Below are 15,271 nucleotides of genomic sequence, written 5' to 3'. Positions count from 1 at the left end.
CCTTGTTGAATGACGGAAGCCACAGTTTATTTCCTGAATCAATGACAACTAAGGAAAGGGAAACGGGAGTTATGGAGAAATAAATAGGGTGACTTAGAGTCAAGTTGTGCACAAAAAGAGAATTTTTAAAAATATTATTACAGAGTAAAATGTCTGTGAGCAAATATTGCCAAACTTCAAATAATGGCAACCAGAGGAGATAATAGGAATTGACTCCAACATGAAATAGGCGAGCAGAAAGTTAATTTTTCAATTGCCTGCCCAAACTGTGAGGTGACAGGAAGCATAAAAAAAGAAGTGTTGAACAATAGCATTGTCTTTTTTGACAATATTGGTAATTTCAAAACCTTTGATGCAATGTTACTTATGAGGGTATTTGCATTTTTCCAACTTTTGAATGTTTTTTCTCTTTCCATAATCTAATTCTTCCACATCTTTTTGATACTGTCCTTGAGAGGTTTATTAAAAGACACTTCCAGTGGCTGAGGAACAAACCACTGGAAATAACTGCCACATTTGAATTGGTCAATCACACGTCTTGCTCAATCCAAAACAAAAAACTGGATTTTGGAAATCTATAATAAATACAAATTGCTGGAGAAACTAGCAGGTCTGGCAGCAGCTGTGAGAGAAAGCAGAGTCAACATTTTGGACCCAGTGATCCTTTTTCAGAACAACTGTAGTTAGGAAAAGGTGGTATATATACTAAAGATAGGGAGTGGAGTTAGCTTGGGATGTGGGGGTGGGGGGTGGTGTGCGGTGTTATAGAGTCATAGAGATGTACAGCATGCAAACAGACCCTTCAGTCCAACTCATCCATGCCAACCAGCAATTCTAAATTAATCTTGTTGCATTTGCCAGCATTTGGCTCATATCTTTCTAAATCAATTTTACTCATATACCCATCCAGATGCCTTTTAAATGTAATTGTACCAGCCTTCACCACTTCCCCTGGAGGCTCATTCCATTCATGCACCACCTTCTGCGTGAAACACTTGCCCCTTAGATCTCATAAATCTTTACCCTCTCACCTTAAACCTATGCCCTCTAGATTTGGACTTAGAACATAGAACATAGAAGAATACAGCGCAGTACAGGCCCTTCGGCCCTCTATGTTGCGCCGATCAAAGCCCACCTAACCTACACTAACCCACTATCCTCCATATACCTATCCAATGCCCGCTTAAATACCCATAAAGAGGGAGAGTCCACTACTGCTACTGGCAGGGCATTCCATGAACTTACGACTCGCTGAGTGAAGAACCTACCCCTAACATCAGTCCTATATCTACCCCCCCTTAATTTAAAGCTATGCCCCCTTGTACTTCTTCCACCCCAGGGAAAAGATCTTGTTTATTTGCCCCAACCATATCCCTCATGATGCTGGAGGGAAAATAGCCCCTGTCTATTCAGCTTCTCTGTATAGCTCAAACCCTCCAACCTTGGCAACATCCTTGTAAATCTTTTCTGAACCTTTTCAAATTTCACAACATCCTTCCTTTGGCAGGGAGACCAGAACTGCACACAGTATTCCAAAAGTGGCATAACCAATATTGTTTTTTGCTGCAACATGACCTTCCAACTCCTATATGCAATGCTCTGACCAATAAAGACACGCATACCAAATACCTTCTTCACTATCCTGTCTTCCTGGGACTCCACTTTCAAGGTACTGAATCTCCACCCCAAGGTCTCTTTGTTCAGCAACATTCCCCAGGACCTTACCATTAAGTGTATAAGTTCTGCCCTGATTTGCCTTTCCAAAATAGAGAATCTCACATTTATCTAAATTAAACTCCATCTGCCACTCCTCAGCCCGTTGGCCCACCTGATCAAGGTCCTGTTGTACTTGCTTCTAGAAATTGGACCTCTGGACTTGGCATCACTCAGACATTCACTTTGTTGGCCAAACAGTGTATCACTAACTCACTTGCTGCTGGCCAAGTTGCAGATGAGCACATCACAACAATAATGTTGCAACAGTGGCCCAGGCTTGCTGGTGATTCAATAGTGTTTTTTTTAAAACAGGCCAAGGCTTGGAACTCCATATCACTTGACCATTTGTAATTGACAATTAGTCAAATTTGTCTTATTTGGTTGATACTCAAGTTGATACTCAAGTTGTGCATCAGTCAGCATTGTTTAATTTAGTTACGTAACCAAAGTTCTCTACTCGACATAATAAAACATTTTATCATGAGGGGGACAGTAGTCATGCACAATGTCCTTCTCTCTTGCATCTCCCAAGATCTGCTTTATCTCACACTGGAGAAGTAGAGAAACAGTGGCAATCCATGAAAATTTAAAACCGCCCAAGAGTGGTGCAGTGGCAAGAAGTATTCAGGAAAATAATTTGGATCAGTGTTTTACAACAATAGGTGCTTACAGCAGTGATTCAAACTTCAAGAAATGTGCTATGTCTTTTGAGACAGCAATTCATAACTAAGCGTTTTTTTTTATTCTTTCAAATGAATTTCACTGTCAAGTCCAACTTTTGTTGTCCTTGAACTGAGCTCAGAGGACAGTCAATAGTCTGCAGCAAGTATATGAAGTTAGAGTAGCTTTGGCACAGAGATTATGAAATGAAGGCTAAACTACAGGTGCTGCAATACAACAGCAGGACAGGAGGTGAATTATCTTGATTATTTGTTCAAGAAGACAGTCACATCTCAGGATAAGGTCACCTAAACTTGGGCAGTGTCCAGGAATGGTGGAGGTGGTGGGTAGAAGAGACAAACAGAGAGCCATAGAGAGAGGCACGTAAGGGGAATCCAGAAAGAAGTGCAGGAGCTTCAGCCTTTGCAACTGTCCACAATTTCAGGTTCTTTCAGCTTGTTTGAATGAGAGTGGGCTCTGCAGGGTGAAGAAATCAGGAAGTCATTCAAGTAGCAGAGACTAAAAAGGAATGTCGTAGTGCAGAGCACAGTTTAAATCAGTACCTCAAAAGGTCAAAGTCTAGACTGTTACCTGAGCCATATGCAATTTAGTACAGGGAACATCCTATTAAAGAGGTGCTCAAAGACTAGTGTGGGACAGGTTTGTGGGTTATTTTGCCCTTTTTTTTGAAGATAAGTTGTAAGGCAGAGATGCTGAGCATCTCTGAAGACCACGTGAGTAAACAGCTTTCAAAACCTGGGTTTTTCTAAATAGCCTGAATGGGTGTGGCCACCTCTCGCAGATTAGGATTTCTGGGTTTTGGCTTTTCAGTAGCACCAGGACCTTTTGGGATCTCAACAGAGTTGGAAGCTTCAGTGAATGTCTCCTAGCAGGTACTCTCTCGGAATTTTCTCTTGATGTTTTCCCCTCCTGGATTGGAGAACTGCATTTGAGAAAGTATGTTTGAATTTGCATTTTTGCCAAGGGGTATTTTTATAGGAGGATACTACTTTGGAACAGTTAATTAGTAATAGTTACTGTATCCATTATTCTGTTAAATTTTCCAATAAAGTTAATTTGTTCAAAATTCCTCTTTCTTTGATGGTATTTTAACTGCCGTGTTTAGTCTGGGGTAAGCAACAGTCAATCCTGTAGGGCCAGCATGCGCATTCAAGTGAGGCCTGTATCATTCAGCCAGGATATGCAATGGCAGAGGTCAGAGTTCTGGTTAGTGATGTTTTCAGTCTGCTCACAGTCAGTCAAAAACCTGAGCTGAATGTACTCTTGGGGGGGGGGGGGGGGGGGGGGGGGAGGCGGGTCCATCTGTTGATCTTATGGGTACAAGAGTGGCTAACAGGGCCAGCAGGGGAAAATTCACTGCCAGAAAAAAAAGGGTGAAGGAATGATGGCTAGGGAGGGCTAAGCAGAGGTATGTGTGGAGGTAGGAACAAGGACAGCAATGGGGAAAATGAAATGAAGGAGAGGTATGCATAACATTAGAGAATTGGTAGGCAAAAAGATGGGGTTTGCCAGCAGAGACCACCAACAAGACCTCCATAGGAGCAGCGTAGAAAAGCAAGATGGGTATCATTAAGGTATAATCTCAGGGATCACGGGCAGGCAGGAAAATTGGAAGCAAAGTTCAATGTGATGGTTTCCACACTGGGGGCACAATGGGCAGAAATGTGCTATTGGGGCAGTACATATAAAAAGGGACTGAGAAGGTTGGGGCAGTAGGTGGTTGTAGCTGTTAACCTGGTGACCAGGCAGGGCCTGATGCTGATAATGTCCATTGCAAGCTGCTTTCCCCCCATTACTTGTCATTCTCTAGAAGCACCATCCAAATGAAAAATGGAATCATGTCTGCTTGGCATTAGGACATTGGAGAAGCAAATGCACAAATCCCGGGTTTGCAAACTCCAGCTATGTTTCATTTGCAAGCATTTCTTCACACATTTAATGCATACAGAATAAACATGCTAATACATTAAATACTGGTGAGAGGCAGTGTGCGGCATGCTTTTTGTGCTAGCTAAACTAATATGGTCATCTCAATGATATGAACATCAGTGACAATAAAAGGGGAATAATACTGGTCAAAATTGCTTAATCACTTATGGAAATCCAAGGGTGCTGTGGAACAAAATTAATATAGTTGTGTGAAATTTCATTGGGAATAATTTGTGGCTTCAAAAGGAGAGGAGTGGGTCCCAGGTTGGTATGCCAGAAAGCTCGCTAAAAATATAGAAACAGATTGTGGAAGTTTCAATAGCTATTTAAAATTTTATATAGTTAACAATGGGAGTATTAGCCTGAAAGAAAGCAAGTCTGGAGAACTGATAATGGAAAACAAAAGATGGAAGATTAATTAAACAGGTATTTTGAATCAGTCTTCATTATGATGATACAATTAACATCCCTAAAACAGCTATAAATCAAGAAATGAAAGGAAGGAGCTCAAGAAATTTACAATCGCCAGAGACTTGTTATATATTTGGAGGTGTGAACTAGCAATGCCCAGGTATGGATGGATTTCATCGTAGGGTCTTACAAGTAGGAAGTGGGAGGAATTAGTTTTAATTTTTCAAAATATCCCAGATTCAGAAAGGTTCCATTAGATTGAAAGACAGCAACATCTGTCAAGGGAAGATATTAGATGCTATTAAGAAAGAAGTAATGGCAGGGAACTTCAAAAATTTCCAAATATACAGGCAGAGTCAACAGTTGTGAAGTAGAAAGCAGGTTTCGACATGAAGAATCAAAAGGTCACATGAATCTTTCCTTGTTATAGCAGAAACACAGAAAAATCAAAGAGTGAGAGAGATCAAAGATAGCAAGATCAAAGAGAGACAGATCAAAGAGAGAGAGAAAAGAAAGAGAAAGATAAAAGAAAGAGTTATTCCCAGCTTCCACAACTGGTCCCGATTGCACTAATCAAACAGCAATCCATGTCTGGGTGAAGCTTGCACACACACCAAGAGTGCTGTGGAACCTTAAATACCTCTCTCTCCCATTTCTTCTACTAGGCAACAGTGTAAACACAAAATGCAATGATTGTGTAACTTATTTCTTTAAAATGTGCAACAAATCCAAAATAGAGAATAATAATAATAATGTGTTATTTACAGTAATCATTCAATTCCAGGCTTGAACTCTTTATTTAGACTTTGTTTTAGGGGATTTAACAAAGTTGATCCAAAACCAAAATTTGTGTTTTGTGTCAATATTTATCCATCATTATAACAGTGCAACAGAAATGGCAAAGAAACAATTAATCATCTAACTTTAAAGGGCATCATCGTGTCCTGCAATAATACTGAAAAGATGGTAGCAATTTTACATAGGAATGAGCTACTTTTGAATTTGGGTAAGAGATTAAAACAGCCGATAACCAATCTAACACTAATTATACGCCTCTACGATTCCATTCACTTCAGACATGCCAGTACAATTTCCCTACACTCAAAATTAAGACATTAGCCTCGGGGACAGTGAAAAATTATGTTTCCACAGGAATATGAGCAGCAACAAACCACAAAAGAACTGCTACATAATGGAAAAACATACTAAAATGTTATTACTGTATCACCGAACAAGATAATCTGATAAAGAATGAAAAATAGTAATATTTCACATTGAAAAATTAAAAATACGACTAATTCTCTAACTACATAAAAGTATTAATACTATCTTCCTGCCAGAGTTTTGAGCTACACAACTATCACCATTAAATACTTGAATCAAAAATAGTGTTTTAATTCAGAAAAGGTAACACTTGCTTTTCGTACAAACCTATTTTATAGAGGCCATTACTGACAAGAAAAGCACCAATTCTCAAACTAATTATTAGTGAGAGGAATTCTGTTATGCAACAGAAGATACAGACAAGTCTTTTGTGCAACAGAATTTTATGATTATACCATCAAGTATCACAAATTACAGATCAAACTCATTTTTTTTGCTGGCAGGCTATCAATATATTAAGACCATATTTTACTTTACTGGTTGAATGGAATCTAAACTGAAAAAAGATTTACAATAAAGAACCAAGGAAAATATTGCCGTACTTTCAGTGATTTGCTTTATAAAGCTCATTGTAAGTCATCGAGGTAAAAACAATGACTGCAGATGCTGGAAACTAGATTCTGGATTAGTCGTGCTGGAAGAACACAGCAGTTCAGGCAGCATCCAAGGAGCTTCGAAATCGACGTTTCGGACAAAAGCCCTTCATCAGGAATAAAGGCAGTGAGCCTGGAACGTGGAGAGATAAGCTAGAGGAGGGTGGGGGTGGGGAGAAAGTAGCATAGAGTACAATGGGTGAGTGGGGGAGGGGATGAAGGCGATAGGTTAGGGAGGAGAGGGTGGAGTGGATAGGTGGAAAAGGAGATAGGCAGGTAGGACAAGTCCGGACAAATCATGGGGACAGTGCTGTGCTGGAAGTTTAGAACTAGGGTGAGGTGGGGGAAGGGGAAATGAGGAAACTGTTGAAGTCTACATTGATGCCTTGGGGTTGAAGTGTTCCGAGACGGAAGATGAGGCATTCTTCCTCCCGGCGTCTGGTGGTGAGGGAGCGGCGGTGAAGGAGGCCCAGGACCTCCATGTCCTTGGCAGAGTGGGAGGGGGAGTTGAAATGTTGGGCCAGACCCCACCACCAGGGATATATTTCCCTCCCCATCCCTTTCCACCTTCCGCAAAGACCGTTCCCTCTGTGACTACCTGGTCAGGTCCACGCCCCCCAACAACCCACCCTCCAATCCTGGCACTTTCCCCTGCCACCGCAGGAACTGTAAAACCTGTGCCCACACCTCCTCCCTCACCTCCATCCAAGGCCCTAAAGGAGCCTTCCACATCCAAAATTTTACTTGCACATCCACTAATATCATTTATTGTATCCGTTGCTCCCGATGCGGTCTCCTCTACATGGAGGAGACTGGGCGCCTCCAAGCAGATCGCTTTAGGGAACATCTCCGGGACACCCGCACCAATCAACCACACCTCCCCGAGGCCCGAGGCCCAACATTTCAACTCCCCCTCCCACTCTGCCGAGGACATGGAGGTCCTGGGCCTCTTTCACCGCCGCTCCCTCACCAGACGCCTGGAGGAAGAACGCCTCATCTTCCACCTTGGAACACTTCAACCCCAGGGCATCAATGTGGACTTCAACAGTTTCCTCATTTCCCCTTCCCCCACCTCACCCTAGTTCTAAACTTCCAGCTCAGCACTGTCCCCATGACTTGTCCGGATTTGTCCTACCTGCCTATCTCCTTTTCCACCTATACACTCCACCCTCTGCTCCTTGATCTATCACCCTCATCTCCTCCCCCACTCACCCATTGTACTCTATGCTACTTTCTCCCCACCCCCACCCTCCTCTAGCTTATCTCTCCACGCTCCAGGCTCACTGCCTTTATTCCTGAAGGGCTTTTGCCCAAAACGTCGATTTCGAAGCTCCTTGGATGCTGCCTGAACTGCTGAGCTCTTCCAGCACCACTAATCCAAAATCATTAAGTCATGTTGACAATCGCAAGGTTTGTGAAGGCTTCTAGCTCAGGTTGAGGTTTAGGGTGTAGGTTTGATATCCAGACCTTTCATTACCTGGCTAGGTAACATCATCAGTAGCAAACTCCAAGTGAAGCAAAGCTGTTGTCTCCTGCTTTCTATTTATATCTTTCTCTTGGATGGGGTTCCTGGGGTTTGTGGTGATGTCATTTCCTGTTTGTTTTCTGAGGGATTGATAGATGGCATCTAGATCTCTGTGCTTGTTAATGGCGTTGTGGTTGGAGTGCCAGGCCTCTAGGAATTCTCTGGCATCTCTTTGCTTAGCCTGTCCCAGGATAGATGTGTTGTCCCAGTCGAAATGGTAGTTGTTTTCATCAGTGTGTAGGGCTATGAGGGAGAGGGGATCGTGTGTTTTTGTGGCTAGCTGGTGTTCATGTATCCTGGTGGCTAACTTTCTTCCTGTTTGTCCTACATAGCGTTTGTGGCAGTCCTTGCATGGAATTTTATTTTATATAAAATCTATAAAATTTCAGAGTATGAGTTCCCTGATTGAAGCTGTTAACTTGGTCCAATTAAGGAGCCCTGGCTAACATATATGTTTGGAGGGCCCTTTTGAGGCAAAGTGGTAGTGTCCCTACGCCTAGACTAAGATGCCTCGGTTCAAGTCCCATCTGCTCCAGAGGTGTGTAATAACATCGCTGAACAGGTTGATTAGAAAAGAAGGCTAAGAGGGGATTTGATAGAGGCAAACAAGATGTTCAAAGGATCTTTGGATAAGATCCTTGGATAAGCAATCCTTGGATAAGCACATGGATGATGATGGGATAGTGTAGGGGGGATGGGCTTAGATTAGTTCGAGGGCCGAAGGGCCTGTTCTGTGCTGTATTATTCTATGTTCTATGTTTCTCCAAGGCAAGTGCACATCTTAGAAAGGAAAAATGTGTGTTCCAGGCACCCCAAGTGACCTACTTGGACTACAGAGTCAACAATACTGAGTCACAGCCGAAGATAAAGTGATGGTGATCAAAAGTGCCTTGATCTCCACATTTGTACCAGAGGTTAGATCTTTCATTGGGTTGGGTGAATTATTATAGAAAATTTATTTGTAACCTAGTCTTGATCCTGGCACCCTTAAATCTCCTATAAACTACAGAAAATAAATAACGGGTGATTTGGTGATGGGATACCAACCTTTGTGGCGTTTTTTCACAATGATGGCTGAGTGTTCACATAGAAAATAGGAGCAGGAATAGGTCATTTGGTATTTTGAGCCTGATACTGGCAAAAAATATTTGGACTGTTGAAAGAGCAGATGATATGTCGCACTTGCACTCTTTTTTTCTCTCTCTCTCTCTCTCTCTCTCTCTCGAGTAAAATACCCAAAGCCTGAAGAAAACAATTTAATTTGTGAACCAATTGTTCTGTGTCTCCTGTGGAAAAGTGAAAGAACTAAAGAATTTGGGAAAACAAGGGAACCCGTCCATCCAATCCTAAGGACTGACATCATTGAACTGATTCCCCACCACTTTACCTCTCCACTCATAAGGCCAATTTTTTTGCATTATATATATGTAAGAGAATTTTAGAAGGTGTTAGTATTTTAATGAGTTATATGTCAACAGTTGTTTACCTTTAATTAGAATAAATTTATTTGTAAATAATAGTAATTCTTATTAAGAACAGAAATTTGAACTGTATTTACTGTTAATTTCAGTGTATCAGATGAATTGGGAATTTGCTATTTTGATGCAATTTTTACCGATGATGATGATGATGATGATGATGATGATGATGATAACTCCAGGCATAACAGGGGACTCACTTCCAGATCACTTCTCAGTGAGGTGTAACAGATATCACACATCTCCAAATCAGGAGTACAGCCAAAAAAAATCCTTAGCTCACAGCAAAACATGCTGTGTGCTCCCAAGAAGCACCTTGGATATTTCACTGTGCTGAAGATACTATATAAAAATGCAAATTTGCGTTGCTTTTATCAGCATGAGGTGTATTCCTAAGCATTCCCCTTACCTACAAAGCTGCTCATCACTAATGGAGAGACATCAAAAGGCAGGTGTGTTGTTGGAAATATAGTTCTTTCAAATAACATCACCTGTGGTGGTTCTTGTATTTATATAGCATTGTAAAACATTCCAAGTGCTTCAGAGATCAGAGATATGTTTTAAGGATCATGCCTCAAGATAATGCTAATCCTTAGTTCACTCAATTAAATTTTACTTCAAGCTAATGACAACAAGATAGAATTTTTGCAGAAACATGCACAAAGAGAAGATTTCCTCAAAAGATTCAATTAAAAGAGAGATTTCAAAATGGTTTCTAACAGTGATTTTAATTTGTAGAAATGTATAACTTGCAATAAATTAACTAATTGAAATACATAAATGGCTAGAATTCTTTCTTGAAACAATAGCCCAGGAATATACACCAAATATCCATGTATTTTATTGCAGTGTGTAGTTCAAGGAAAAGGTCATTTTTAGTTCTGGGTTATATAAATTTGCTCATTCTGCATGAGGTTGATAATTTTTGGATTATGCAAACAGAGGCCTGTCTTTGTATTTTGTCTTATTAGTGTGGACATAGAGTGCATTGGGAAAAGTCCAATTTGCTGCTGTTGTAATATAATAGAATATAGTCAAATCTCATATTGACCTATCTCTTAATAGAATCGGAGGAGCTTGCCATGAAAGAGCTAAACAGAACTAAAGCAAACAATGTTTGTTGTCACTCTATTTCTGCAGGAAAGAAAAAGTGAACATGCAAGAGGGTGTGGTGGATAAGTGACAGAACTAATCAGGGTCAAAAAGACAGAATGCATGACTTCATTTATTTAGAGCTTGCTTCACAATTCACTTTTTCTTGGTTAAAGCTCTCATGTCTTTGGAGGTCCTGCACATTTTGAGGCATAGTTTATTATAATTCATAAAATATTTTATGTCATATGTTCACCTCTACAGCATTTACCCCCTTTAAAAGACACTCAATTTACTAGCTAGGGTATAGCTATTGTATCTGTAAACCAACAAAGTACTTTCTTCTGAAGATTCACATGGAAGTGATCATGATAAGAAGTATAGAGGACAATGTGAGTGCTACTGGGTCCTTCAATTTATAATGGGTTGAATACAGAACTTTGTAACAATTTTGTCTTTTTGGTTGTCAGTTGCATGCACACACTTTTATTCCTCAATTGCACTCATTTTATTCCTTAAGTTAGAGTCTTTTTTTTCTTAATAATTAGCAACTTGTTTACTATGTTTAGTTTGCAGAAAACATAGTTACACTCAAAAGGGACATATACTCAACTATTACAATATCTTTAAATAATATAAATAAAGATGTCTACGGTTACAGGTTTGTCTCCATAACCTTCTGATAGCGTGGCTCAGAACACCCCATTTAAGTTATTTGAGCTAAAATTTCATATCATTAGAACTTAATTTAGATAACACTTTTGTTTCCACACTTTCTATAAAAGTGTATTTGAATAAACGCTTGATAGGGTAGAATGCACTTATTTTCTGATGTCTCACTGGAATATTTGGCTAGTTTTATTGCAATAGTAAAAGTAAAATCTTTCTTGCATTTTTATTCAACGAATCGCAACCTGTCCAGTGCAACTCCACTTGCTATACAAAACAATTAAAATCGTAAATCTAATTCATATTTGTTAACCACAACTTTAGTTGTGAACATGATACATGAACACTTTGCATCTTCCCTTAGTTGTTTATAACTGTGAAGGTGCAAGTTCTCCAAGGTTTTAAAAGAAAATAGTCTTCTTTACTCTGCAACAAGCACACCAAAAAGAGTTCTCAGAAAAATATTGCAATCTACTTTCCATACAATTCCAACCATCTGCACAAAAGTGATCCATCCCTTCTGTTACAGCAGCTTCAAGACATAAACCTAGATTGCAGTTGTGGCTAAGGAACCACAGATTGCAGATGTTAAATACTGGGGTGCATTTTCATGAGCTGTGTTTCCCCTCAAATCTAAAATCAACAATATTCACAACAGTATGTGCTGAACCGCCACAATGATTACCAATTATTTCTGGCCACAATAATACTTTGATAATATTCCAAGAGCCAAGACATACTCTTCATTAATCTTATGCGTTCTTGGTTGCTATTTTGCATTTTCCTACTTTTCTAACAACTACATCATATCTTAAATTCACATTCAAAGAACAGCAAATATAATCCTTAAGTATCTCTTAAGGTTTATTTTTGGAAATTTATCTTAATGTTTTCTTCTGGGGTATTGCATCTACTTCAATCATACGTATGCAAATGCTCATTTACTTTTGGCTTGAACACAAAAATATAAGAAGGAACTCACAGGCAACTCACATTATCCATCAAAATAAGAAACCAAAATAAAATTGGGTCCTTCTCACTAACAGCAGTTGACAGCAATTTTTATGCACGATTCATTTATGCAATATTTTACTGTTGGGAAATGCTTGTTTTTCTAATTTTGTGTAATTTTCCAGAAGATCTGTTGCATTTCCTCTTTTTCATAAGATTTTAGTCCTTTTAATTTTGAGTTTTGTTATTTTTAAACCCAAGATTAAACATTTTTTCAAAGAAAGATAACTTTAAAGCGAAGACTCCAGTGATTTAAATAGCTATACTAACCTGTCAACGGCATAGTAAAAGCAGAAAACCTTTAAAATAACATCTGCACAGGCATTGCAAACAGATTTTGTTTGGTTAATTTTATTCAACAAACTTACAAATTCCAACACAGGCCCATCATAAAGTTTTTTTTCCATCACCTATTACTCAAGTTATTTGTACTTGATAAGCTTCCACCTGAAATCTTCTGACTAGGAATCTTTAGAGGTGTACAATGAGGGCAGCAGATGGTGACATTGATTGTTAAAAAGTTGAATAGTGAATCCTTAGAGGGCATAGAGATTTTTAAAATTTTTGGAAGATTGTTCCAGACATTAACTGGGGGAGAAAAGGAGTTAGCAATAGAAGCAAAGGCATAAAAGAGTTGTTTGGTAACAATGCTTCTTGCTCAGTCACTTGCGTGATTAACACATTGAAATTTAACTGTTCATTCAAAATTTCATAAAAAGAACATATCAACCTGGAGCTTTAGTTCGGTTCTGGATACTGTGCCATTTCGATTTAGAAAAAAAAAACCCAGAAATTACTGGGGTAAACTCAACATTTCTGGCAGCATCTATGGAGAAAAGGCGGAGTTTGTTCACACTTCCCTCGCGATGTTCAAATGAAACTGGAAAACAAGTTTCCACATCCAACAACACGAAAAGCACAGCTGAGCAAATACTTAGAACTGTCCGCACCTTCACCATTATATTCCAAAAAGATGTGTTGGTGCTGGGGTGGACATTCCAAACAGAAGTCGACAGCGATCACGAGAAAAGTTTTCAGACACCGAAACTGGAGTTTATCGCAAATTGGGATTTGGCATGGAGAAGGAGAGGAGGGACACTAGGACCCCACGGAGTCCTCGATGCTCACACAGTGCAACCTGCTAACACAAACACACCAGAGCTGCTGGGGAGTGGTGTGTGGAAGTTTTATACAAATAAATAAATACTTTATATAAGAGATCTATCACAAATAATCGATCATTCACCTCGATTCTGGTACACTGACATTTCCGGACTCCACCGCCGCTGCCCGTGTCAATTTAAAGAGGCGCTCTCCGCTCGAGCTGAACAAACGGCCGTTTCAAGCCAACATTTAAAAGGCTGGCCAGCCTGAGCCGCGCGCTCGCGCCCGTTACCTTGACGCCCCCCGCCCCCACACGAAACCGACTCCTCCCATTGGCTCCGCACGCCCGAGGCCTCTGACAGGTCAACATCGACGCCACGCCTCACTGCCCCATTTCGGATCCCATTGGTCGAGTGTGCCGAGCGCCTTCTTTCTCTGATTGGATAACAGGCCTCAGCACCCTCTGATTGGTCATTTGTGGAGCCGCGAACGAGGAGAGGGCAAAGAGGATTTTGATTGCCGAAAAAAAAACCGACCTGTGCCTGATGGAGGCAGAGAGAGAGAGAGAGTATCAAGATCGATGAGTTTTACCCTCTTCTGCTTTCTAACCCCTCACCACCGTTTTGGAATGATCAATTGGGATTTATTTGTCCTGGGTGAGTAATTGTGAACAATCAAACATTTTGTGAGGCAGTTACCTGCAAGGATTAGGCGAGAAGCTCCGCCCTTTAGGATATCATAGACAATTCATGGGAGGAGTTCAACGCTATATTTATGCAGTTAACGTTGATGCATTTGTGGTAAATATAGCCTGAGCTCGAAAAAAAGGACTGTCACGTAACTTTGATGTCATGTAATTAAGTATTAAATATTATATAACTCATTCTAATATCAGTAAGAAGGATTGGTGGCAGTATATCTACCCCAATGCATTTCAGATGGCTCGAATGGATACGACCACAATATCAATAATTCATACTAATATCAGTAAGAAGGATTAGTGACAATACATCTACCCCAGTGGATTTCAGATGGCTCTGATGGACATGACCAGAAGAGATACCATGCTGGCAGCGATGATATCTGCAAATATACCATCAGTGCGCAAAGGTGACTATGTACAGGATTTATGCACAACAATCCAGCGTTGTGGTCAGAGAGTGATGCACTGTCCAAGGTGCTGTCTTTTAAATGGCGCCATATGCGTTAACACTATTTTCGCCTTTAAGTGGAATCAAAAAGTCATTTCAAACACGTGGAACTTATCTGCAATGACATGACTAATATTCATAATTCGCTCATCAGAAAATACAAATTATTGGTTCATTAACACACTACTGTTTGCAGGGCAAACTGACTACATGGACTGGGAATTGGACTGTTGTTTACATGAAACTTTGTCCTCAAGTTACTAACCATTTTTCTTTAGTTATTCTCATTAAAATACTGATTTTTGAAAGCCTTCATTAAGTTTGCCTTAACCTCTCTGCTCTAAGCCTTTATCGCATGGAGACTGAAGTACAGGTAGGTCTCCTACAACACCACAGTTGGTGTTCCAGCGAACCCTCACTTAACAGAAATTTGCTTAATAGAACTAATGGGGCCAAAAATCACCCAAGAGCCTAACTCAAAGTATAGCACAACCTGAATGAAGATTTAAATCATATTTGTTAACAAAACAAAAGTAAATTTAACACATTACATTGGAAAAAAACATTGTTAATGCAGGGACAGAGGGTCATGATCATCACCAACTTCAGGTGCAGTTGTGGTTGCAGAAGTGGATGGCTGTGGTCGATTGTCTTCTGATTGTTTCATGGCGGTTGGTTATAAAAAAAGACATGCAAGTTTTGCTGCTTTGCCCATTTTCTTTGGTCTTGAAGAGGATGTTGATAGGG

The 15,271-nt window shown here is 40.1% G+C and overlaps 1 protein-coding gene across 1 annotated transcript in view; it reads right to left on the bottom strand.

Moving 5' to 3' along the window:
- Nucleotides 1-13,661, bottom strand: part of ston2 (stonin 2) — a 134,145-nt gene extending 120,484 nt beyond the window's left edge. Inside the window, exon 1 of the mRNA XM_072568109.1 lies at nt 13,516-13,661. The gene's annotated coding sequence lies outside the window, so the exon portion shown is untranslated. The remainder of the gene's footprint in view (nt 1-13,515) is intronic.
- Nucleotides 13,662-15,271: the final 1,610 nt, after the last annotated feature.

Source organism: Chiloscyllium punctatum, chromosome 4 (assembly GCF_047496795.1).
Source record: "Chiloscyllium punctatum isolate Juve2018m chromosome 4, sChiPun1.3, whole genome shotgun sequence".
NCBI lineage: Eukaryota > Metazoa > Chordata > Chondrichthyes > Orectolobiformes > Hemiscylliidae > Chiloscyllium > Chiloscyllium punctatum.
This window is presented reverse-complemented; position numbering and strand designations above follow the sequence as displayed.